The 24,948-nt window shown below is 45.9% G+C and overlaps 10 non-coding genes across 10 annotated transcripts; all 10 read left to right on the forward strand.

The window, feature by feature from the left end:
- Nucleotides 1-2,546: 2,546 nt before the first annotated feature.
- Nucleotides 2,547-2,628, forward strand: trnal-cag (transfer RNA leucine (anticodon CAG)). Its single transcript has one exon. It is a non-coding gene; the product is annotated as a tRNA-Leu (tRNA).
- A 1,772-nt stretch (nucleotides 2,629-4,400) lies between these two features.
- trnav-cac (transfer RNA valine (anticodon CAC)) lies at nucleotides 4,401-4,473 on the forward strand. Its single transcript has one exon. It is a non-coding gene; the product is annotated as a tRNA-Val (tRNA).
- Nucleotides 4,474-13,328: 8,855 nt separating this feature from the next.
- trnav-uac (transfer RNA valine (anticodon UAC)) lies at nucleotides 13,329-13,401 on the forward strand. The gene has a single exon. It is a non-coding gene; the product is annotated as a tRNA-Val (tRNA).
- A 3,496-nt stretch (nucleotides 13,402-16,897) lies between these two features.
- On the forward strand, nucleotides 16,898-16,970 carry trnav-aac (transfer RNA valine (anticodon AAC)). Its single transcript has one exon. It is a non-coding gene; the product is annotated as a tRNA-Val (tRNA).
- Nucleotides 16,971-18,405: 1,435 nt separating this feature from the next.
- On the forward strand, nucleotides 18,406-18,478 carry trnav-aac (transfer RNA valine (anticodon AAC)). The gene has a single exon. It is a non-coding gene; the product is annotated as a tRNA-Val (tRNA).
- A 628-nt stretch (nucleotides 18,479-19,106) lies between these two features.
- Nucleotides 19,107-19,193, forward strand: trnay-gua (transfer RNA tyrosine (anticodon GUA)). The gene is given in 2 exon segments: nucleotides 19,107-19,143; nucleotides 19,158-19,193. It is a non-coding gene; the product is annotated as a tRNA-Tyr (tRNA).
- A 320-nt stretch (nucleotides 19,194-19,513) lies between these two features.
- On the forward strand, nucleotides 19,514-19,585 carry trnaq-cug (transfer RNA glutamine (anticodon CUG)). Its single transcript has one exon. It is a non-coding gene; the product is annotated as a tRNA-Gln (tRNA).
- Nucleotides 19,586-20,474: 889 nt separating this feature from the next.
- trnak-cuu (transfer RNA lysine (anticodon CUU)) lies at nucleotides 20,475-20,547 on the forward strand. Its single transcript has one exon. It is a non-coding gene; the product is annotated as a tRNA-Lys (tRNA).
- A 660-nt stretch (nucleotides 20,548-21,207) lies between these two features.
- trnav-cac (transfer RNA valine (anticodon CAC)) lies at nucleotides 21,208-21,280 on the forward strand. The gene has a single exon. It is a non-coding gene; the product is annotated as a tRNA-Val (tRNA).
- Nucleotides 21,281-21,886: 606 nt separating this feature from the next.
- Nucleotides 21,887-21,959, forward strand: trnav-uac (transfer RNA valine (anticodon UAC)). The gene has a single exon. It is a non-coding gene; the product is annotated as a tRNA-Val (tRNA).
- Nucleotides 21,960-24,948: the final 2,989 nt, after the last annotated feature.

Genomic DNA, 24,948 nt, shown 5'->3' on the forward strand with positions numbered 1-24,948 from the left:
GAAGAGCGTTGCTGGGTACCCCGCTCTGCTATTTCAGACCCTGACCTTGTCCGTGACTTCCATCGCTCCTATCCGGACAGACCTGGTGGGTTGCCAGGTGGCGCCCGTTGAGGGGGGGGTACTGTCAGGATCCCCTCCCCCCTCCAGACCCCTTCCCCTTCCCTACCTTTTGTCTCTTTATGACAGCACCCTTTGGTAGGCATCATCCTTGATGCCTTGGAAGCTTTGTCGCATCATCCTTGATGGCAGCCCTTAAAAGCCCACGGAGAGCGAGAGACTTCACCAGATAGTTGACAACCTTCGAGTGGTAACACTTGTTCACTTAGGTTTTCATATATGATGGAGATTCCTGTTTTTGATCACATTTTGTGCATCTTTGCAGTGGGATACATCTTCGGCCTGCTGCCATGCTTGTTGCCCTGCTGTCCTGATCAAGCCTCCACTCTCCTCCAACACCAGTGAACATTCAGGGAATGGACATTGAGATGACTCTATCTGCTCAAGAGACTGAGGTCTTTTGGAGTGCAAGGGGCACTCCTCTATGACTCTGTTGTGGCTTCAGCCATTTTCCAGGGAGTGGTCTGCTGGGGCAGCAGCATTTCGGCTGCGGATAGGAAGAGACTGGATAAGATCATCAGGAAGGCCAGCTCTGCACTGGGTTGCCCTCTTGACCCAGTGGAGGTGGTGGGAGAGAGGAGAATGTTGGTTAAGCTATCATCCATGTTGGAGAACGACTCCCACCCCCTGCAGGACACTTTGACAGCACTTGAGAGCTCCTTCAGCGATAGACTGCTTCACCCCAAGTGTGTGAAGGAGCGATATCGCAGGTCTTTTCTTCCTGCAGCTGTCAGGCTGTACAACCAGCACCGCTCCCAATAGACGTCTACACTGCTATGTACATCTGTGTAATACTTGCTTTTATATTCAGTATAGTTACTCCAGACCCCATTCACTGTGCAATATCTGATCAACCTCCATGTGCAATATTAAGGGCTCTAAATGTTATATGTGAAGTATTTCCATAATGCCTCATATTAACTCTCTAACAAGATCTCAATGTATAGACTGGTCATATATCTCATCTCGTCTCATATTATCTACATACTGTATTGTATATAACTCTATATAACTGGGTGGAAACATGGCCTTTCAAGTCCTGCTTTTACAAAAAAATCAAGGTGACAAATCGGCACAAGGATATGTGTTTGATGTCTGAAGGTGTGTACACAAGCATCCATCCCCAATTTGGACACACAATCCATATTTCCCGGATGACTGATGGGCTGGGAATACATAACAGGCCGGTGTTGGAGGACCTGAGGAACCGCGATGGTTCATAACGTAAAAGAAATTCAGAAAGATAAGGCCCAAAAGCCCTAAGAATTTAAAAACCTTTAAGAGATAAGAAAGAAAGATATATACCATTAAGAAAAATAAGAAGGCCCACAACCCCTAAGACATATAAAAACCATTAAGAGAACCTTCAAATGGATCCTGAAGCATACAGGGAGCCAATGCAGTGATTTTCGAAGCGGTGTAATATGCGCCTGCCTTCTGGTCCTCGTCAGCACACATGCAGCAAAAGTTGTTCTGTAAAAGTCGTAGACTTGTGATGTTTCTTTTCGGAAGACCAAAAAGCAGGGCATTGCAATAGTCCATACGACTGGAAATAAAAGCATGCATCAGCATCTCTCTATTTGCCCGAGAGAGGAAGAGGCGGACTGTGGCTATATTCTTTAAATGAAAAATAAAATCCTGTTTTTGTAACATTTTTAATATGTGGAATAAGATTGAGCTCAGTCCCCTTAAAGGCCCCATCCTTCAGGTTTCCATAGTGTAGTGGTTATCACGTTTGCCTTACACGCAAAAGGTCCCCAGTTCGAAACTGCCTTTCAAGTCCTCCTTTTACAAAAAAATCAAGGTGACAAATAGGAACAAGGACATGTGCTTGATCTTTGAAGGGACTTGAACTCTTGACCCTCAGATTTAAAGTCTGATGCCCTACAAACTGAGCCCCCAGGCCTTTGGTCAGAAGACTTGTTTTTGTGTATTTGGAATGAAATGTTTTCTGCATGTTGAACAATTTTCAACAGGAAAGATATCTTCTAGATGTATCAATAAAAGTGATGAATCACCAAATGTGGGGCTCGAACCCAATCATGAGCTTAAGAGTCTCATGCTCTACCGACTGAGCTAATCGGGCCTTTTTCTGCTCTAGATATAATTTTTTTGTTATGTTTTTATTGATGTGGCCATCCTGATGTTTGATCAATTCCACAGCTGACCTAGTTTCTCAGGGAACAGAAGGAGCGAGACATTCAGTCATCGCTGAAAACTTTGGAAGTGGAGTCACCTTAAGTATGGTCTGCTTTGGTGAACTTCAGAGACATCATGACCAGTCTGCATCAAGGCATTGTCTTGTAATGGCCACTGAAATCCATCAGCAGAGGTAGTGGGGTACGTAAGCGCGTCACTAGACTCAGCTGTCTAGTGACATGTGTTGTCATGGTCTTTGTATAGAGGAACAATTACAGGAGTTTTTGAGGGTCAGGATGGCCGAGTGGTCGAAGGCGCTGCATTCAGGTTGCAGTCTCTAATGAGGCGTGGTTTCGAATCCCACTTCTGACAACGTCTTGCATCTTGAAGTGGCGTCACCCAGTAAACCAGGGGTGCTTCTCAACATGACCGCTGCTGAAAAGTGTACAAAGCATCCAAAAGTGTATTGCATCCTGGGGACTTGCGTTTCTCCAGAAAATAGTCTTTGTACTTCAACATGACCTCGAATGAAAAGTATCAGAGTCATGGAAACACCAGAAGAGGACTGCTGGAATTGAACAAACATGCCCCTCCTCTGCTGTGTGCTGAATTTAAATTAGTTGTATCACTGGTTGAAATGCCACAGCTGGCATTTTCCTGGTCAGGTCCATTATCCACGACTGGAATGATTTGGCAGCAAAGGACTGTCAGATTGTACAACACAGCTGAGCACTTGGAAACGAAAATTGAGAGAGGTCTTGTTCTCGTGAGAAGGGTTTGCTCTACCCAAATCGTAACCCTACTCAACGTGACATTGTGACATAAAAAACAGGAACTCCCTGTCTGGGAATTGTACCCCAGGGCGTGATACTGTCCACTATACAATATATCTGGGGACGTCAACCAATGAAATCCATCCATTTTCTGTACCTTTTCTGTATCCTCATCAACGGACTGTATTCCCCACCCGTTAATGGCATGGGGACATTCCAACCCAAGATGAGAACACACTGGACCAGGTACACAGCAACATACGTGGCACAGACACAGCTTCACACTGCCCCCACTTTTAGCCACGACTGAAAAAGCAGAACGCCACCTTAGAAGCTGAAATACTCACTTGGGAGAGTGTTAGACTGACGTTCTGAAGGTCCCTGATTCAAGGCTGGGTTTCAGCACAATCCCTGTTTATGTTGCGACTTGGCAAACAGTTTGAAAAGGCTTATTGGCTGGCTTCATTCTTCAAAAGGCCGGAGATGAGGTTACAAGACAAACCAGTGACCTCAAGGGCACACGTTGAGTCCACCTGGCCGTGTTCTCTAGATGAGTCTCTTGTAATGTAATAGTGAAGAAACCCAGTCCGTGATTTATTGTTCCCAAGTACCAAACACTAATCTGATCCCAAGTCCCGATTTCTATGCCAAAAAAAGCCTTAGGTCTAACCCTAAACCCAGTCCTAACTGCCTTCTCCAGTCGAGCACCTTATCTTGTTGTGTAGTACTTACCAGAAACTCAAGTCTATCATTTATGGACGTGTTTTATTCGTTTTTCTGTCGTCAGTCACTTCAGGATGACAGCAGTTCGCAGATAGCGCTCAAAGATGACCCTAACCGTTCGACCGAGGACCAAGACAAATCCTATTTGTAAAATCACAAATACTTCAACTTGCTGATATAGTTCATCTTCAAACAGCTAAAATAATGCATAAGGCTAAAAATAAGCAATTAGCTAAAATTGTCATCCAATACTTCTCTACAAGAGAGGAGAAATATTATCTCAGGGAAGAAATACATTTGAAACACTTCTTAGCTAGTACTTCTATGCACCCAGACAAGGTTAGAGGAGGTTACAACCCAAACCATTGACTCCAAGGGCACAAGTTGAGTCCACTGAGTCATCAAGGTGAGCCCGAGGGTGGCTAAGGTGTTTCTTTCACAGCTCGTTTTTAAACCTTTCAAGCTGCGATTGTCTTGTTTTGTTGAAGGAAAGCCCATTATTTCTGGAACAATTTTCCCTACAAAGGAGGAATCTTTGTCAATTTGGACAATTGTCAATCTGCCCCCACTTTGGACACGTCGTCATGTTTCATTGTTTGGCAACTGCTTTGTGACTTCGCCAGTCCCCTTAAGAGCCCCTTCCTTCGGGTTTCCATAGTGTAGTGGTTATCACGTTTGCCTCACACGCAAAAGGTCCCCAGTTCGAAACTGGGTGGAAACATGGCCTTTCAAGTCCTTCTTTAAAAAAAAAAAAATCAAGGTGACAAATGGGAATAAGGATATACAGTATGCTTGATCTCTGAAGGGAATTGAACTCTTGACCCTCAGATTAAAAGTCTGATGCCCTACAAAGTGAGCCGCGAGGGCTTTTGTTCAGAAGACTTGTTTTTGTGCATTTGGAATGAAATGTTTTCTGTATGTTGAACAATTTTTAACATGAAAGATATCTTTCAGATGTATAAATAAAAAGTGCTGATTCGCCCAATGTGGGGCTCAGACCCACAACCATGAGATTAAGAGTCTCATGCTCTACCAACTGAGCTAACCGGGCCTTTTTCTGCTCTAGATATGATTTTTTGTTCTGTTTTTATTGATGTGGCCATCCTGATGTTTGATCAATTCCACAACTGACCTAGTTTCTCAGGGGACAGAAGGAGCAAAGCCTGGAGGGTCAGGATGGCCGAGCGGTCAAAGGCGCTGCATTCAGGGTCCGGTCTCTAATGAGGTGTGGGTTCGAATCCCACTTCTGACAGTTCCTTGCATCGTGAAGTGGCGTCACCCAGTAAACCAGGACCACATGACCGCTGCTAAAAAGTGTACAAAGCATTGATTCCAGGATCTATCCATCAGCATCAGACAAATACCCCAAACCTAATCCTGGCCGTGTTCTCTAGACCAGTCTCTTGTCATGTAATAGTGAAGAAACCCAGCCTGTGATTTATTGTTCCCATGTACCAAACACTAATCTGAGCCCCAATACCGATTTTTATGCCAAATACAGCCTTAGGCCTCACCCTAAACCCAGTCCTAACTGCCTTCTCCAGTCCAGCACCTTATCTTGTTGTGTAAGATTAAGATTAAGATTAAGATATGCCTTTATTCGTCCCTCAGTGGGGAAATTTGTATTGCACAGCAGCAAGAGTACAGAGTCAGTTAAGCAGTACAAAATACACAATATAGAAAAATAAACAATTTAAACAACCCAAGTATTAACAGAAATCAACAGTTTTTCCCAGAGTTATATACAATACAGTATGTAGATAATATGAAACCAGATGAGATATATGACCAGTCTATACACTGAGATCCTGTTAGAGAGTTAATATGAGGCATTATGGAAATACTTCACATAGAACTTAGTATATTGCACATGGAGGTTTATCAGATATTGCACAGTGAATGGGGTCTGGAGTAACTATACTGACTAAAAGCAAGTATTACACAGATGTACATAGCGGTGTAGAAGTCTATTGTGAGCGGTGCTGGTTGTACAGCCTGACAGCTGCAGGAAGAAAAGACCTGCGATATCGCTCCTTCACACACTTGGGGTGAAGCAGTCTATCGCTGAAGGAGCTCTCAAGTGCTGTCAAAGTGTCCTGCAGGGGGTGGGAGTCGTTCTCCAACATGGATGATAGCTTAGCCAACATCCTCCTCTCTCCCACCACCTCCACTGGGTCAAGAGGGCAACCCAGTGCAGAGCTGGCCTTCCTGATGATCTTATCCAGTCTCTTCCTATCCGCAGCCGAAATGCTGCTGCCCCAGCAGACCACTCCCTGGAAAATGGCTGAAGCCACAACATAGTCATAGAACGTCTTGAGGAGTGCCCCTTGCACTCCAAAAGACCTCAGTCTCCTGAGCAGATAGAGTCTGCTCATGCCCTTCCTGTAAAGTGCTTCCGTGTGATGAGTCCAGTCCAGTCTATTGTTGAGATGAACACCCAGGTACTTGTAAGATGTCACCATCTCAATGTCGATTCCCTGAATGTTCACTGGTGTTGGAGGAGAGTGGATGCGCCTGCGGAAATCCACCACCAGCTCTCTGGTTTTGCCCGTGTTGATCTGGAGGCAGTTCCGCTGGCACCAATCCACAAAGTCCCGTGTCAGTCCTCTGTACTCCAAGTCGTCCCCATCTGTGATGAGGCCAACAATTGCAGAGTCGTCAGAGAACTTCTGCAGGTGGCAGGTTGGTGTGTTGTAGGAGAAGTCTGCTGTGTAGAGGGTGAAAAGGAACGGAGCCAGGACCGTTCCCTGCGGAGCCCCCGTACTGCAGACAACCGTGTCGAACACACAGTCCCGTGTCCTCACATACTGTGGACGGTTGGTGAGGTAGTCCAGTATCCACGATGTGAGGTGCAGGTCCACCCCTGTGTGCTCCAGCTTGTCCCTCAGAAGTGCTGGCTGGATGGTGTTGAACGCACTGGAAAAATCAAAGAACATGATTCTCACCGTGCTCCCAGGTTTCTCCAGGTGAGAGAGCGCTCTGTGCTGGAGGAAGATGACGGCGTCGTCCACCCCAGTGCCAGGTTGATAGGCAAGTAGTACTTACTGTTACTGTTACACAAAAACTCTCTGCCAATGCTGCAACAGCAGGGGAATTAGCTCAAATGGTACAGCGCTCGCTTCGCATGTGAGAGGTAGCGGGGTCAATGCCCGCATTCTCCAAGGAATCCTTTTCCGGAATAGTTTTTTTGTTGAAGAGATGACAGAATTAAGTCCAGGATCTATCTATCAGCGTCAGACAAATACCCCAATTTATTGTTCCCAATTTATTGTTATTGTTCCCAAGTACCAAACACTAATCTGAGCCCCAATACTGATTTCTATGCCAAATACAGCCTTAGGCCTAACCCTAAACCCAGTCCTAACTGCCTTCTCCAGTCCAGCACCTTATCTTGTTGTGTAGTACTTACCAGAAACTCAAGTCTATCATTTATTGACGTGTTTTATTCGTATTTCTGTCATCAGTCGCTTCAGGATGACAGCAGTTCACAGATAGCGCTTAAAGATGACCCGAACTGTTCGACTGAGGACCAACCCAAATCCGCCACTAGACCACCAGGGCTGCACTCTGAAAGGCAGAGACTGTGTCGCTTTGACGTAGTCCAGCAAAGGAACCAAAATAGTTATGAGACTGGACCTTCTCTGCCCATGCTTCATCAGCAGGGGAATTAGCTCAGATGGTAGAGTGCTATGCTTAGCATGTGAGAGGTAGTGGGATCAATGCCCGCATTCTCTAACCCTAACTCTGTCTAGTACCTTGTCTTGTCTTGTTGTGGGATCAATGCCTGCAGCCTCCAAGGAGTTCCTTGCTTCTTGTAGAACAGATGTTAGGATCGGAAATAAGTCCAGGATCGATCCACGTGGGATACCCGTGTCCGATTCCCGGCCAATGCAACAGGGCTGTTTTCATACCTTTAATCGTGTAAAAAAAGTGCCAAGACCATTTTCGGGACCAACTGATGACCTCTGAATACGATCAGAAACGTCACACCTCTCCACCTGAGACTTTCCACCCGAAGACTTGATTATCTAATCCAAATCCTGTCCATAGTGGCATTCTCAGCCACAGCGTGTTCAAGCCCGCAACCCCAATGAGACGCCGCCAAACGCTGAGCCGTACTCACCGCCCCAAAACAACAGACCTTTGATAGCTCGTTGATGTTTTTCTTCAACAAAATGTGCTCCATTGGTCCGCCACGGTGATGTGGGAGCTGAACCCAAAGGCAGAGCTCTGATCCGATGGTCCTGAGCTTTGGGTCAGCACGGAAAGGATAAGATCGTGGGTAAAAGCAGCTGAAATGACTTTGTTTTGTGGTGCGGCTGGCTGTGTCATCCGCGAGGAAATTGGACAAAACCCACTGCGGAAATTGCACGTCAGTGTGAAGAATGTAGAAAGTCTGTGAGGATTAGTATATGGCAGCTCAAATTCAAATCATACTTTGATTCAGTACATGCTAATGATGTTTCCTAAAAACACAGGTGGTGCATTTGAATAGCACAACTCAAGGGCGATGAGGATGGGATTGGAACCCGTGCATGCAGAACACAATGGATGAGCAGTCCATCACCTTAACCTCCCGGTCACCTCATCCCTTTGTGACCTTTGACCCTGGTCTCGTTTACTCCAAATGACACATCTAAAGCAGTGTAGTGTTTTGATGTTGCGGAAACTGTGGGGGCCTTCTTGCTCACCAGGGAGGATTAGCTCAAAGGGTAGAGCGCTAGCTTTGCATGCAAGAGGTAATGGGATTGAACAAGTTATTCCTTGTGTGCACATTGTTAATGCTGTGTAGGAAATAGTCAGATCAAATGTATACAATCTGGGGTTACAACAGTAACTTTCCCATAACTTTATAGAATCAAACCAAAACCAACCTCAATTGAGTTGGCTTGACCAAAGGAGCCATGCATAAAGGGAAACAATCTCCAGGTATATTACACCGAAGTTGTCGCTATTGTGAGCCATACATTCATCTACTCTCAGACTATTCTTAAACCAAAGGAGAGTTTCGAACCGGAGATTTCTTGATCTGCAGTCAAATGCTCTACCACTGAGCTATACCTCCTCAAGCGCACCAAACATGGTTCCACGATGGGAAGCAAATGCACTAAACCAGCACACATCCTCATGGTGACTGGGAGAATTGAACCAACAAAGGTTGACTTCTTGATGGGTCAGCAAGGTCCAGAAGGTTTACTTAAACAAGTTATTCCTTGTGTGCTAGTTTGAGCCCCACATTTGGCGGTTCAGAACTTTTGGTGATACATCTTAAAGATTTCTTTCCTGTGGAAAATTGTGCAACATGCGGAAAATATTTTATTCGAAGTACACAAAAACAAACCCCATTTTTGTATGACCACAAATGGTAGAGCGCACGCTTCGCGTGTGAGATGAAGTGGAATCGATGTCTGCATTCTCCAAATGGTATATTATGCCTTTTTCCTGCTAAAAAAGCGTTCTCCATCTCCAACATCGTACCTGATACTTTGATTAATTGTATTCTAATGATGTTTCCTAAAAACACAGGTGGTGTCAAGACTACTGCATTGGTATAGTCCCATGAGGATGGGATTCAAACCAATGCGGGCAGAACACAATGGATTAGCAGTCCAGCACCTTAACCTCTCGGTCACCTCATCTCCTGCAGGACCTTTGTTGATGTAGCCAGTCGCTTAATTGCGCCAGCAGGGGCCGCTGTGGTTTGTCTGCAACACGTTTTGTTCCTTTGGCCCCTCTTGGTTGCCTTTCTCAATGAGTATCCCCCATTTGTTTGCTGTCTGAACTTCAGTTTTGTTTCCTGTATGTGAAGGTAGGCAGCATGGCGGTTTTCTCTTGAGTAATGGCTTTATTTAGGCCTCATATGATTGTTTTGTGTAAATCGTTTATTTGCTATCCTTTTATTATATTTTTGCAAAGTAATTGTTGTCTGTAATGTCGAGTAGTTTATTTTATTATTAACAGAGTTTTGTTTCCTGTATGTGAAGTGGGAATAAAGAGACTGTCAGCACCACAATCGCTCCCTGCTTCGTGGTCACCTCCGTTCGCCACACCTAATAAAAAAAAAACACAACGCAGAGCCACGGAGGTGCAGCAGCCACGCCAACGAGCGGAAAGGGTTACATCTTTGGTGCCGTGACCCGGATTGTGGTGTCCCAAGACGGTTGACAAGGGAGTCCTCACTGCCCTTTCAATTAATTTGAACATTTGGTGACATATCCTTTTATTGTGGAAATAACACAATTAATGTTTCATTTTCATATGTGACTATATGGTGTAACCGTGAACAGTAGAGAGTATTGGTTCCATTTGAAAGTTGCTTTTTCTAGTTGTTCAAGTACAAATCTTGAATTTTCGATATTACTGTGACATAAGTTTACATTTACCAAGCTGTTTACAAATGATCAAAGTTGAAGAAAAAAAACTCCAGCAGCCGACCAAAGACAATGGACACAACCCACCCCACCACCTCCAACCCTGTCACCTTATCAAGTAAGTCACCAAGTTGACCGCACACGCGGGCCCGCAATAGATGAGGGGGCACCCGTGCAGGTCAGCAGGCCCAGGATGAACCTCAACCAGGTATTCACACCAACCACAAAAGATACAGGGCTGTATCAGCGACAGGCCGATGGAGACACACCTACAACCAGTCCACCTCAAGGTCACCAGTACCCCAGCCATCCAGAAGCTGTTTCTATGGGGCACTTAAACAGGGACCATATGACCATCCCCATCAACCCAGAGCAGACCTACAGACAAGTTGTCCAAGCACCACACACAGGGAGGAGTTGGAATAATTTTCAACCAGTTATGCGGCTGCCATTAAACTCAGAGAGTGCACCAACTGACCACCTCCATCAGCCACAACCATTTACTCGCTATCCTATAGACATCAGGGATGCAGAAGCCCCTGGCCAGCCATACCCCGTCACCTCAGGGCCACTCTATACCGTTGCGTCTGTGCCCCACAGCTCGACCCGAGGTCCAGGTCCCACACTGATGAGTAGTTTGGACCATGTGCACAACATACGTGATGCTCCCCTACGATACCCAACATTTGCTCCACCCTCCGACGCATACACATATTCATGCCCACCTCACCTGCCCTCAGAGAGGTATACTAGGCCCAACCCAACACCTCAACTGACTTCCTATGGTGGTTTTATGCAGACTCACCAGGTGAAAAATGTTCCAGTCTTCACAGGAAACACTGAAAGCAAAATGCTACTAGAGGACTGGGTCCGAGACATGCATTATCTCCTTGAGGCCCTAGAGCTGCCGATGCACCCTTGCTTTCCCACGATTGTCAGACATTTAGGGGCAAAGCCAGGAAGCTTGAACTCAACCTCCCAGCCCTTGAACAAACCCCTGAGAAAGCCTTCGAGGAATTGAGAGCAGAGTATGGTGACACACAAGGCTCTTTAGACCCGCTGGCCGACTTCTATGAGCGCAGCCAGAAGGCAGGCGAGACCGCTTGTTCCTTCGCAATTGCTTTAGAGGCAGTGTTGTGAACAGTGGAGGAAGGTCAAAGAGGTGGTGACCCTTTTCCTGACCGTGATAGTAAACTGGTGCACCAGTTCCTGAGAGGGCTCCAAGATGCAGAGGTGTACTCAAGGATCGCACCAATGAAACCCAGGCTTCTCAGTTCCCGGGAACTGCAAGCGGAGTTGCGGAACCTGGCTAAAGAAAACCGGGCGTTCCACACACCACTAAAGGTGAGAAAAGCCCACACACAGGTGCAGGTGACAGTTGAAGGTGCAGGAGGGACGAAGCAAGACAAGATAAAGGCTAACTCTGCATTATCAGATTTGATGGAAGCAGTTAATAAATTAGCTCTGAACCAGGAAGAGCAGATGGCCAAGTTGTCTCAACTTGAGTCAAGACTTGCCTCCTCGACCCCTGTGATCCCAGTTAGGACACGGACCCCTGCTAGGAACACTACACCGAGCCCAGGTGTCGTTTGCTACAGGTGTGGGATGTCAGGGCATACAGCTAGGGTCTGTAGAGAAATTCTCCCTGACACAGACCAAGCAGTGTCTCTTCAAATCCACTCAACGGGCTCAGAAGAGAACACTCCCCACTCCCCACAGTGCGGTCTTTAAACGCCTAGGCCCCATGGTCGCTGGGGCAACCATGGGTGAACACCAAGACCCCCCACGACAGAGTGACAACAATGTTGTAGTGGACACACCCCTTGTGGGACCCAGAAATGAGGCAGAGGTAGAGGTCAATGGAGTTGAGTGTCGGGCCCTCTTTGACAAAAGCTCTCAGGTCACGAGCATTACACACAAGTACTGGCGTACCCATCCTGTCCTTAGAAAATCCAAACTCAGACCCTCTAAAATTCCCATAGAGGGTGCAGCAGGTCAGAAGGTTTCACACTATGGTGTCCTGAATATAAAAGTTAAGATGTTTGGAAAGGAGTTTAATAAGTTGCCAGCTTTTGTTGTTCCAGACTCGCAATACCGTTCCTCTGTCCCTCTGCTGATTGGAAATAATGTTCTTCGGGCGTCCGGAGACCACCTTCAAGCAGCCCATGGCAGCCAATTCCTCCAGTGGGTAAAGGAAAGCCACCCAGAATGGTACGCTGCTTTGTCGGAGGTGGAGAACACTCAACCTGAGCAAAATCAGTGTGTGGTGGGTCCTGTTGTGTATGCTGGACATAGAATACGCGTTCCAGGTGGACATGAGCTAAATTTAAAGTGCAAGATCAAAGGGGGCCCAAAAAGAAAAACGTATACCGCCCTCCTGGAAACCGTCCCAAAGCTCCCTCAAGACCTTCTGGTGGCTAAAGTCCTTGCTAATGTCAGCAGAGGTTACGCTCCCATCCGAGTTATGAACCTATCCCAGCAGGCCATTGTGATAAAACCAAACACTCATCTGGCAGATGCTGTTCTGGTGGACAGGGTGGTGGAGTTTAGTGACAGCCAGGAGGATGACTCCGTCAAGGGGGGAGCCATAAGCCTTGAGCAGGTTGTGTCGGCTTGCGGGGTGGACCTAAGTGAAGCTGCAGTTGAAAGTGACCACCAGCGCACTCTTCTCAAAGACCTGATTGAGAGAAATAAAAGTGTGTTTTCCCAGTACCCCATGGACTATGGCCACACAAAAACAATGCAGCATGAGATCCCTTTGGTGGACTGTAAGCCATTTCGGCTCCCATATCGCAAAATCCCCGCCTCTCAGTGGCAGGATGTACGGAAGTTGTTGAATGATATGGAGTCGACAGGAGTTATTAGGCCTAGTAAGAGTCCATATGCTTCGCCTGTGGTGATAGTGACCAAGAAGGATGGCACTCCAAGGCTCTGCATCGATTATAGGAAGCTTAACTCCTGCAGCACTAGGGATGCGTTCCCTTTGCCTCGTATAGAGGAAGCATTGGAGGCTCTTGGTCAAGCAAGGTATTTTTCGACACTCGACCTCACAGCAGGGTACTGGCAAGTAGAAGTATTTGCCCGAGAGAGGAACGGGCGGACTCTGGCTATATTCTTTAAATGAAAAATAAAATCCTGTTTTTGTAACATTTTTAATATGTGGAATAAAATTGAGCTCAGTCCCCTTAAAAGACCTGTCCTTCAGGGTTCCATAGTGTAGTGGTTATCACGTTTGCCTTACACGCAAAAGGTCCCCAGTTCGAAACTGGGTGGAAACATGGCCTTTCAAGTCCTCCTTTTACAAAAAAATCAAGGTGACAAATAGGAACAAGGATATGTGCTTGATCTTTGAAGGGACTTGAACTCTTGACCCTCAGATTAAAAGTGACAAATGACAAATGCCTTTGGTCATAAGACTTGTTTTTGTGTATTTGGAATGAAATGTTTTCTGCATGTTGAACAATTTTCAACAGGAAAGATATCTTCCAGATGTATCAATAAAAGTTATGAATCACCAAATGTGGGGCTCGAACCCACAATCATGAGCTTAAGAGTCTCATGCTCTACCGACTGAGCTTCTTCTGCTCTAGATATCATTTTTTTGTTCTGTTTTTATTAACAAACGTGCCCCTCTTTGCTAGGCTATCTTTTACCCTCCTCTGCTGTGTGCTGAATTTAAATTAGTTAAACAGGAGTTTTTCAGGATGGCCGAGTGGTCGAAGGCGCTGCATTCAGGTTGCAGTCTCCAATGAGGTGTGGGTTCGAATCCCACTTCTGACAACGTCTTGCATCTTGAAGTGGCGTCACCCAGTAAACCAGGGGTGCTTTTCAACATGACCGCTGCTGAAAAGTGTACAACGCAGACCTATTGCATCCTGGGGTCCTGCGTTTCTCCAGAAAATAGTCTTTGTACTTCAACATGACCTCGAAGGAAAAGTATCAGAGTCATAGAAACACCAGAAGAGGACTGCTGGAATTGAACAAACGTGCCCCTCATCTTTTACCCTCCTCTGCTGTGTGCTGAATTTAAATTAATTAAATTAGTTGTATCACTGGTTGAAATGCCAAAGCTGGCATTTTCCTGGTCAGGTCCATTATCCACGACTGGAATGATTTGGCAGCAAAGGTCAGATTGTACAACACAGCTGAGCACTTGGAAACGAAAATTGAGGGAGGTCTTGTGACCGAGCACCGAATCCTAGCCACTAGACCACCAGTTACTTTGTAAAAGAAGGAATAGAAAGCCCATGTTTCCACCCAGTTTTAAACAGGGTGCCTTATGACCTGGTCACCTGAACAGGGACTTGAATCCCGGACACTCAGATCAAAAGTTTCATGTTCAGGCGACCGGCTCAACCTTTGTCTTGTCTGACCACAAACTCTTTTTGTCCAGAAGATATTTGGATTGTCCATGTGGGTAGTTTAAGACCTCAGTCCAATTTGGGGGTGGACATTTCGGGACCGGGCGCTCTTCATCTCTGCAAGGACAAGTACAGTATGCCAGAAGATTTTGTCTTCATTGAGTTGTCCTTATTTATTCAAGTCCCTGTTCAGGTGGTGAGGAGAAGTATTAAATGTGAAACCAATCTTTTTTATCCTCCTCCTGTGGTCAAGTCCAAAATGCCAGAAGACTTCTGCTCCCTCATCCTCAACACTGAGAAGGCCAAAGAGAAGCGACAAGGTCTCTGCCTTTCTGAGTGCATTTCTGAGTGCATTCTGTGCTCTCACCGCTGTGGTCTGGGTTCGATTCCCGGTCAGGGAATTGACATTTGGATAGGTTTTGACTGGATATAGGATTTGTCTTCCACCTCGGTGGAATGGTTGGGGTTGGGGTTGGGGTCACCTTGATGCGCTACTTGAGAATAATAAATCATGTACTGGGTTTCTTCACTTCCATGATAAGAGACTAATCTAGAGAACGCGGCCAGGATTAGGTTTGGGGTATTTGTCTGACGCTTAGGGATAGATCCGGGACTCATTTCCGATCCCACATCTCTTTTACAAAATACAAAGGATTCCTTGGAGAATGCGGGTACCGATTCTGCTACTTCTCGCATGCGAAGCAAGCACTTTACCATTTGAGGTAATTCCCCTCGTTTGGGGTATTTGTCGGAAGCTAAGGGGTAGATCCAATCCCAACATCTCTTCTACAAAAGGCAAAGAACTCCTTGGAGACTGCGGGCATTGATCCCACAACAAGACAAGGTGCTAGCGGGGAGAATGCAGTTCGGACTGGGTTTAGGTTCGGACTGGGTTTAGGGTCCCGGACTGGTGGTTGCAACCGCAACCCTGCTCAAGGTTCAACGTGACATACAAAACAGGAACTCCCCGTCTGGGAATCCAACCGCGCAATCTTCCATGTGACAGGCGGAGATACTGGCCACTATACTAACAAGGACTGCTGCTGAGTTGATGTAGTGTCGATTGGCCAAAGCGGAATTCAGAACAGGCTTGTGGCCCATGACCGTTTTTATGGTAGCTGGAGACTTCAGCCAGTGAAATCCTTCCCATTTTCTGTAGCTCTTATCCTCATCAACGGACTGTATTCCCCACCCGTTATCAGCATGGGGACATTCCAACCCAAAATGAGAACACACTGGACCAGGTACACAGCAACATACGTGGCACAGACACAGCTTCACCCTGCCCCCACTTTTACCCACGGCTGAAAAAGCAGAACACCACCTTAGAAGCTGAAATACTCACTTAGGAGAATGTTAGACTGAAGTTCTAAAGGTCCCTGGTTCAACCCTGGTTTTCAGAACAATCCCTGTTTATGTTGTGACTTGGCAAATAGTTTGAAAAGGCTTATTGGCTGGCTGAAAGGACCTTAACTTAATTCTTCAAAAGGCCAGACATCCAGCCATCCAGACAAGGTTAGAGGAGGTTACAAGCCAAACCATTGACTCCAAGGGCACAAGTTGAGTCCACCGAGATATCAAAGTGACCCCGAGGGTGGCTAAGGTGTTTCTTTCAAGCCGCAATTATGATGTCTTGTTTTGTTGAAGAAAAGCCCATTATTTCTGGAACAATTTTCCCTACAAAGGAGAAATCTTTGTCCATTTGGACAATTGTCAATCTGCCCCCACTTTGGACAGATTGTCGTGTTTCATTGTTTGGCAACTGCTTTGTGACTTCACCAGTCCCCTTAAAAGCCCCTTCCTTGGCCTTTCAAGACCTCCTTTTACAAAAAAATCAAGATGACAAATAGGAACAAGGATATGTGCTTGATGTCTGAAGGTGTGTCTACGAGCATCCATCCCCAGTTTGGACACACAATCCGTATTTCCCGGATGACTGAAGGGCTGGGAATACATAACAGGTCGGTGTTGGAGGACTTGATGGACCGCGAGGGTTCATAACGTAAAAGAAATTCTGAAAAATAAGAAGGCGCACAACCCTTAAGACATTTAAAAACCATTAAGAGAACCTTCAAATGGATCCTGAAACATACAGGGAGCCAATGCAGTGATTTTAGAAGCGGTGTAATATGCGCCTGCCTTCTGGTCCTCGTCAGCACACATGCAGCAAAAATTGTTCTGTAAAAGTTGTAGACTTGTGATGTTTATTTTAGGAAGACCAGAAAGCAGGGCATTGCAATAGTCCATACGACTGGAAAAAATAACATGCATCAGCATCTCTCTATTTGCCCGAGAGAGGAACAGGCGGACTCTGGCTATATTCTTTAAATGAAAAATAAAATCCTGTTTTTGTAACATTTTTAATGTGTGGAATAAAATTGAGCTCAGACCCCTTAAAAGACCCTTCCTTCAGGTTTCCATAGTGTAGTGGTTATAACGTTTGCCTAACACGCAAAAGGTCCCCAGTTTGAAACTGGGTGGAAACATGGCCATTCAAGTCCTTTTTTTTACAAAAAAAAGCCAAGATGACAAATAGGAACAAGGACATGTGCTTGATCTCGGAAGGGACTTGAACTCTTGACACTCAGATTTAAAGTCTGATGCCCTACGAAGTGAGCCCCCAGGCTTTTGGTCAAAAGACTTGTTTTTGTGTATTTGGAATGAAATGTTTTCTGCATGTTGAACAATTTTCAACATGAAAGATATCTCTCAGATGTATCAATAAAACTGCTGAATCGCCCAATATGGGGCTCGAACCCACGAACATGAGATTAAGCGTCTCATGCTCTACCGACTGAGCTAATCGGCCATTTGCTGCTCTAGATATAATTTTTTGTTCTGTTTTTATTGATGTGGCCATCGTGATGTTTGATCAATTCCACAGCTGCATTCAGGTTGCAGTCTCTAATGATGTGTGGGTTCAAAACCCACTTCTGACATTGCGGGGCCACAAGTCTTTCCAGTTCCAGTTAAAAGCCCGGCTCCTCATGTAGTTTCCATAAAGTACCAAGGTATTGTCCTTGTATTTTGAGGGCAAAAGGAGGCGTTTGCAAGTGGACCTCAGACCTGGTCACCTGAACAGGGACTTGAATCCCGGACACTCAGATCAAAAGTTTCATGTTCAGGTGACCGGCTCAACCTTTGTCTTGTCTGACCACAAACGCTTTTTGTCCAGAAGATATTTGGATTGTCCATGTGGGTAGTTTAAGACCTCAGTCCAATTTGGGGGTGGACATTTTGGGACCAGGGGCTCTTCATCTCTGCAAGGACAAGTACAGTATGCCAGATTTTGTCTTCATTGAGTTGTCCTTATTTATCAAGGGCCTGGGTAGCTCAGTTGGTAGAGCAACAGACTTTTAATCTCAGGGTCTAGGGTTCAAGTCCCTGTTCAGGTGGTGAGGAGAAGTATTAAATGTGAAACCAATCTATTTTATCCTCCACCTGTGGTCAAGTCCAAAATGCCAGAAGACTTCTGCTCCCTCATCCTCAACACCGAGAAGGCCAAAGAGAAGCGACAAGGTCTCTGCCTTTTTGAGTGCAGATCAAAAGCAGTCCCTGGTGGTCTAGTGGTACTGGGTTTCTTCACTATTCCATGATAAGAGACTAATCTAGAGAATGCGGCCAGGATTAGGTTTGGGGTATTTGTCTGACGCTGAGGGATAGATCCTGGACTCATTTCCGATCCCACATCTCTTTTACAAAATACAAAGGATTCCTTGGAGAATGCGGGTATCGACTCTGCTACTTGTCGCATGCTAAGCAAGCACTTTACCATTTGAGGTAATTCCCCTGGTTTGGGGTATTTGTCGGAGGCTAAGGGGTAGATCCAATCCCAACATCTCTTCTACAAAAGGCAAAGAACTCCTTTTTAATGTGTGGAATAAAATTGAGCTCAGTCCCCTTAAAAGCCACTTCCTTCAGGTTTCCATAGTGTAGTGGTCATCACGTTTGCCTAACACGCAAAAGGTCCCCATTTCGAAACTGGGTGGAAACATGGCCATTCAAGTCCTTCTTTTACAAAAAAAGTTAAGGTGACAAATCGGAACAAGGACATGTGCTTGATCTCTGAAGGGACTTGAACTCTTGACGCTCAGATTTAAAGTCTGATGCCCTAGGAAGTGAGCCGCGAGGGCTTTTGGTCAAAAGACTTGTTTTTGTGTATTTGGAATGAAATGTTTTCTGCATGTTGAACAGTTTTCAACAGGAAAGGTATCTTTCAGATTTATCAATAAAACTGCTGAATCGCCCATCATGGGGCGCGAACCCATGTCCATGAGATTAAGAGTCTCATGCTCTACCGACTGAGCTAATCAGGACTTTTGCTGTCCATCTTGGAGGTGGACATTTCTGGATCCTGGTCCGATTCCCGGCCAATGCAACAGGGCTGTTTTCATACCTTTCATCGTGAAAAAATTGCCAAGACTTTTTTCAGGACCAACTGATGACCTCTGAATTCAATCAGAAACGTCACACCTCTTCACCTGAGACTCTCCACCTGAGACTCTCCACCACAAGACTTGATGATCTAATCCAAATTCTGTCAATAGTGGCATTCTCAGCCACAACCTCAATGAGACGCCGTCGAACGCTCGGTCGTACTCACTAGCCCCAAAACAGCAAGACCTTCGATAGCTCAGTTGGAAGAGTGGAGGACTGTAGTGGTTCAAGCTGGCATCCTTAGGTCGCTGGTTCAAGTCCGGCTCGAAGGACAAGCCTTTTGCTTATGTTATGTCTGCCAGGAAAGAATGGCAATGCCGTCTTGTCTGAAGGACCTCCGCTTCCCTGTCGATGGAGTTGGACTTGAAATTGGCAAACGGAGAAATTCTGATTGAGTGATCAATGCAGTTTGTCTATTTGAATACATTTCATCTCAACTCCTGTTGGAAAAGGACAGCCATTTCCGTGAGAGCCCAAGACCCCTGGATTGTACTCCAAAATACTTTGCGCTCATCAAAGAGTAAAGTTGGTGTCCTGGTTTGCAAAGCCTCCATTGTTACGCCAGAAGGTGCCAGTCACATCCAAAACAAAGGGTTCCATGGTGTAATGGTTAGCACTCTGGACTCTGAATCCAGTGATCCAAGTTCAAGTCTTGGTGGAACCTACTTGCCCTGCAGCAATCGAGTGTTTGGACTGTGTCTTCCTTTAACAGTAAGAGTATGATGACTTATTGACTTACTCTACGAATCAGTGGTAACCGTGGATCAGGATGAGGTCCCCAAACGACGCCAATGTCTATGACAGCTGATGTCAAGGATCAGCTGATCAGAAGATACTTGGTTTGTGTGCGGGGCCACAAGTCTTTCCAGTTCCAGTTAAAAGCCAGGCTCCTCATGTAGTTTCCATAGAGTACCAAGGGATTGTCCTGTTGCCCTCGTATATTGAGGGCAAAAAGGAAGCGTTTGCAAGTGGACCTCAGACCTGGTCACCTGAACAGGGACTTGAATCCCGGACACTCAGATCCCAACAACTTCAATAACCTCCGCCCTATCTCCAACTTACCTTTCATTTCCAAAATTCTTGAAAAAATAGTCTCCTCTCAACTTCACGCACATCTCACCCTTAACAATCTGTATGAACCCTTCCAGTCCGGCTTCCGTCCCCGTCACAGCACCGAAACTGCACTCATCAAAATCACCAATGATCTCCTCACTGCAGCTGACACCGGTTCACTTTCTATTCTCATCCTCCTTGACCTGAGTGCGGCCTTTGACACCATCTCACACCCCATCCTCCTCAGCAGACTCTCCGAAATTGGCATCACCCACACCCCCCTCCACTTCACTTCACTTGACGCCACTTCAAGATGCAAGAAGCTGTCAGAAGTGGGATTCGAACCCACGCCTCATTAGAGACTGCAACCTGAATGACCGCTTTGACCGCTCGGCCATCCTGACCCTCCTGAGAAACTAGGTCAGTTGTGGAATTGATCAAACATCAGGATGGCCACATCAATCAAAACAGAACCAAAAATCATATCAAAGCAGAAAGAGGCCCGGTTAGCTCAGTTGGTAGAGCATGAGACTCTTAATCTCATGGTCGTGGGTTCGAGCCCCACATTGCGTGATTCAGCATTTGTTATTTATACATCTGAAAGATATCTTTCATGTTAAAAATTGTTCAACATGCAGAAAACATTTCATTCCAAATGCAAAAAAGCAAGTATTCTGACCAAAAGCCCTGGCGGATCACCCTGCCCCCCACTTTTACCCACGACTGAAAAAGCAGAACACCACCTTAGAAGCTGAAATACTCACTTTGGAGAACGTTAGACTGAAGTTCTAAAGGTCCCTGGTTCAAGCCCGGTTTTCAGAACAATTCCTGTTTATGTTGTGACTTGGCAAATAATTTGAAAAGGCTTATTGGCTGGCTGAAAGGACCTTAACTTCATTCTTCAAAAGGCCAGACATCCAGCCATCCAGACAAGGTTAGAAGAGGTGACAAGCCTATTTACAAACCATTGACTCCAAGGGCACAAGTTGAGTCCACCGAGATGTCAAAGTGACCCCGAGGGTGGCTGAGGTGTTTCTTTCAAGCCGCGATTATGATGTCTTGTTTTGTTGAAGAAAAGCCCATTATTTCTGGAACAATTTTCCCTACAAAGGAGATATCTTTGTCAATTTGGACAATTGTCAATATGCCCCCACTTTGGACACATCGTCATGTTTCATTGTTTGGCAACTGCTTTGTGACTTCACCAGTCCCCTTAAAAGCCCCTTCCATCAGGTTTCCATAGTGTAGTGGTTATCATGTTTGCCTCACACGCAAAAGGTCCCCAGTTCGAAACTGGGTGGAGACATGGCCTTTCAAGACCTCCTTTTACAAAAAAATCAAGATGACAAATTGGAACAAAGATATGTGCTTGATGTCTGAAGGTGTGTACACGAGCATCCATCCCCAGTTTGGACATACAATCCATATTTCCCGGATGACTGAAGGGCTGGGAATACATAACAGGTCGGTGTTGGAGGACTTGATGGACCGCGAGGGTTCATAACGTAACGTTCAGAAAAATAAGAAGGCCCACAACCCCCAATAGATTTAAAAACCATGAAGAGAACCTTCAAATGGATCCTGAAACATACAGGGAGCCAATGCAGTGATTTTAGAAGCGGTGTAATATGCGCCTACCTTCTGGTCCTCGTCAGCACACGTGTAGCAAAAGTTGTTCTGTAAAAGTTGTAGACTTGTGATGCTTCTTTTAGGACGACCAGAAAGCAGGGCATTGCAATAGTCAATACGACTGGAAATAAAAGCATGCATCAGCATCTCTCTATTTGCCCGAGAGAGGAATGGGCGGACTCTGACTATATTCTTTAAATGAAAAATAAATTCCTGTTTTTGTAACATTTTTAATATGTGGAATAAAATTGAGCTCAGTCCCCTTAAAAGACCCTTCCTTCAGGTTTCCATAGTGTAGTGGTTATCACGTTTGCCTTACATGCAAAAGGTCCCCAGTTCGAAACTGGGTGGAAACATGGCCTTGTGGACATGTGCTTGATCTTTGAAGGGTCTTGAGCCTCAAATTGAAAGTCTGATGCCCTACAAACTAAGCCCCCAGGCCTTTGGTCAGAAGACTTGTTTTTGTGTATTTGGAATGAAATGTTTTCTGCATGTTGAATGATTTTCAACAGGAAAAATATCTTCCAGATGTATCAATAAAAGTGATGAATCACCAAATGTGGGGCTCGAACCCAATCATGAGCTAAAGAGTCTCATGCTCTACCGACTGAGCTAATCGGGCCTTTTTCTGCTCTAGATATCATTTTTTTTCTCTGTTTTTATTGATGTGGCCATCCTGATGTTTGATCAATTCCACAGCTGACCTAGTTTCTCAGGGAACAGAAGGAGCGAGACGTTCAGTCATCGCTGAGAACTTTGGAAGTAGAGTCACCTTAAGTATGGTCTGCTTTGGTGAACTTCAGAGACATCATGACCAGTCTGCATCAAAGCATTGTCTTGTCATGGCCACTGAAGTCCATCAGCAGAGGTAGTGGGGTCCGTAAGCGCGTCACTAGACTGAGCTGTCGGAAAAGTGCTGTCATGGTCTTTGTATAGGGGAACAATTACAGGAGTTTTTCAGGGTCAGGATGGCTGAGTGGTCGAAGACGCTGCATTCAGTCTCTAATGAGGCGTGGGTTCGAATCCCACTTCTGACAGCGTCTTGAATCTTGAAGTGGCGTCACCCAGTAAACCAGGGGGGCTTTTCAACATGGCCGCTGCTGAAAAGTGTACAAAGCAGGCCTATTGCATCCTGGGGTCTTGCATTTCTCCATTTCTCGGATGAAAAGTATCAGAGTCATGGAAATACCAGAAGAGGAGTGCTGGAATTGAACAAAGGTGCCCCTCTTTTACACTCCTCTGCTGAGTGTCCACTGAATGTGGGTGGGTGTTCTCGGGGGAACATAAATTAGTTAAATTAGTTGTATCACTGGTTGAAATGCCACAGCTGGCATTTTCCTGGTCAGGCATTATCCACGACTGGAATGATTTGGCAGCAAAGGACTGTCAGATTGTACAACACAGCTGAGCACTTGGAAACGAAAATTAAGAGGGGTCTTGTTCTCGTGAGAAGGGTTTGCTCTACCTGAATCGTAACCCTACTCAAGGTTCAACTCAAGGTTCATTGTGACATACAAAACAGGAACTCCCTGTCTGGGAATTGTACCCCAGGGGGTGATACTGTCCACTATACAATATATCTGGGGACGTCAACCAATGAAATCCATCCATTTTCTGTACCTTTTCTGTATCCTCATCAACGGACTGTATTCCCCACCCGTTACCAGCATGGGGACATTCCAACCCAAGATGAGAACACACTGGACCGGTACACAGCAACATACGTGGCACAGACACAGCTTCACACTGCCCCCACTTTTAGCCACGACTGAAAAAGCAGAACGCCACCTTAGAAGCTGAAATACTCACTTGGGAGAGTGTTAGACTGACGTTCTGAAGGTCCCTGATTCAAGGCTGGGTTTCAGCACAATCCCTGTTTATGTTGTGGAGGGGAGTTGTGTTGTGTGGTTTGGTCCTACTTTAGGCTGCAGTTCGATGCTCTGGGCTTCCACTACAGGCGCGCCTCTACAAATAATAAGGTAAGCAGAAACCTTTTTATTCAAATTCTGCTATTGGTCAATAACAAATTTGGTGGAAACCTGGTAGCATTGTGTCTGTAATTATTGTCTTGGGGGAATATTATTAAGCTAGCAGGTGTGTTGACATAGTGTGTGTTTTGTGACATTATTGTGAAGTTTTGAGAAAACCGGTGTGTGTTCCAGTATACTGCGTGGTCCGGGACCACGAAGGGTCGGCGTACCCAACTGGGTGGAGGGCCGTAAATGTAACGCTCCATTCCAGGTCCTGTGAAGGGCAGTACGCCAGCAGGCGGTGAGGGGAACGCTTCACATGGATGCTTAAATAGACAGGGTCTATTTGATAACTTTCATTATTGCTCAACATCCTTGCAACTATCAGTTTTGTATTTGTTTTTTGTTTTAATTGTTGTGGGAATAGAATGGAACGTGAGTTGGACCGAGAATGTGAGGAGTGGGAAATGTGTGGGGGTCCCCCGAGGGTGTCAGAAAGTGAGTTGTTTGGTCTTGTGGAAGGTCAGGTTATGAGTGGCTTGGTAAGTCAGGATAAGAATAAAGATAGACAGATGGTACGTAAAACATGGGAAGTGTGTGATGGACAGAGTTGGGATAATATTGTGAAGGTTCAGAGTAAGTTAAGACAGGAGGAGGAAAAGATTATGAAATAAATAAGACAGGTGGAGGAGAAAATTCAGCAGGCGTCATTCTGGCAGAAGTGAGAACTTAAGAAGACGCCGAAAAAATTAGAAGATTCCAGGCGAATGATTCATTCGATGGGGGATGGCAAGCTTGGCTTTGGCCGCCCCGTACATGACGTGGGAAAATCAGTCGAAGGCGAGAAGGGCCCTAGTGGTCACACCATCGGCACCCCCGCCCGATTCTAACCCTCCCAGTGGAGTCTATCCTACTCTAAGATTCCAGGGAGAAGTCGACATTAATGGGGAGGACTTACATAGACACGTTCCGACCCTACAACAAGCAAGGCGCCATCCCCCAACAGACATAGGCAGCCCCGTGCCACAGGTTGGCGACCCGTCAGTGGAGACTGGCGGTGCGACTTCCTGCACGGGTGCGCCGCAAAACATGTCCCTTATAGATTCGGCCAGACACAGTAAAAGCATATCTAAGATTTTAAAACGAATTGACATGTCTAATGTGTTGCCAGAAGGCAGTACCAGGAGCCGATACACTGCTGAGACAGATTACGGCAGGCGCCAGCCGGCGACACCTACGGCGGAACGGGATACACAATCGGAAGATGACATATCCCTAACGCCGTCTTCACCAGCCCCTGTGAGACGGGACAACACAGGGGCTCGATCTAAAACAGTTATGCCTTTAAAAGTTGACGTGGTGGGCCAGCACACAG

Source organism: Doryrhamphus excisus, linkage group LG6 (genome assembly GCF_037039965.1).
Source record: "Doryrhamphus excisus strain RoL-2023G ecotype Guam linkage group LG6, RoL_Dexc_Guam_v1.1, whole genome shotgun sequence".
NCBI lineage: Eukaryota > Metazoa > Chordata > Actinopteri > Syngnathiformes > Syngnathidae > Doryrhamphus > Doryrhamphus excisus.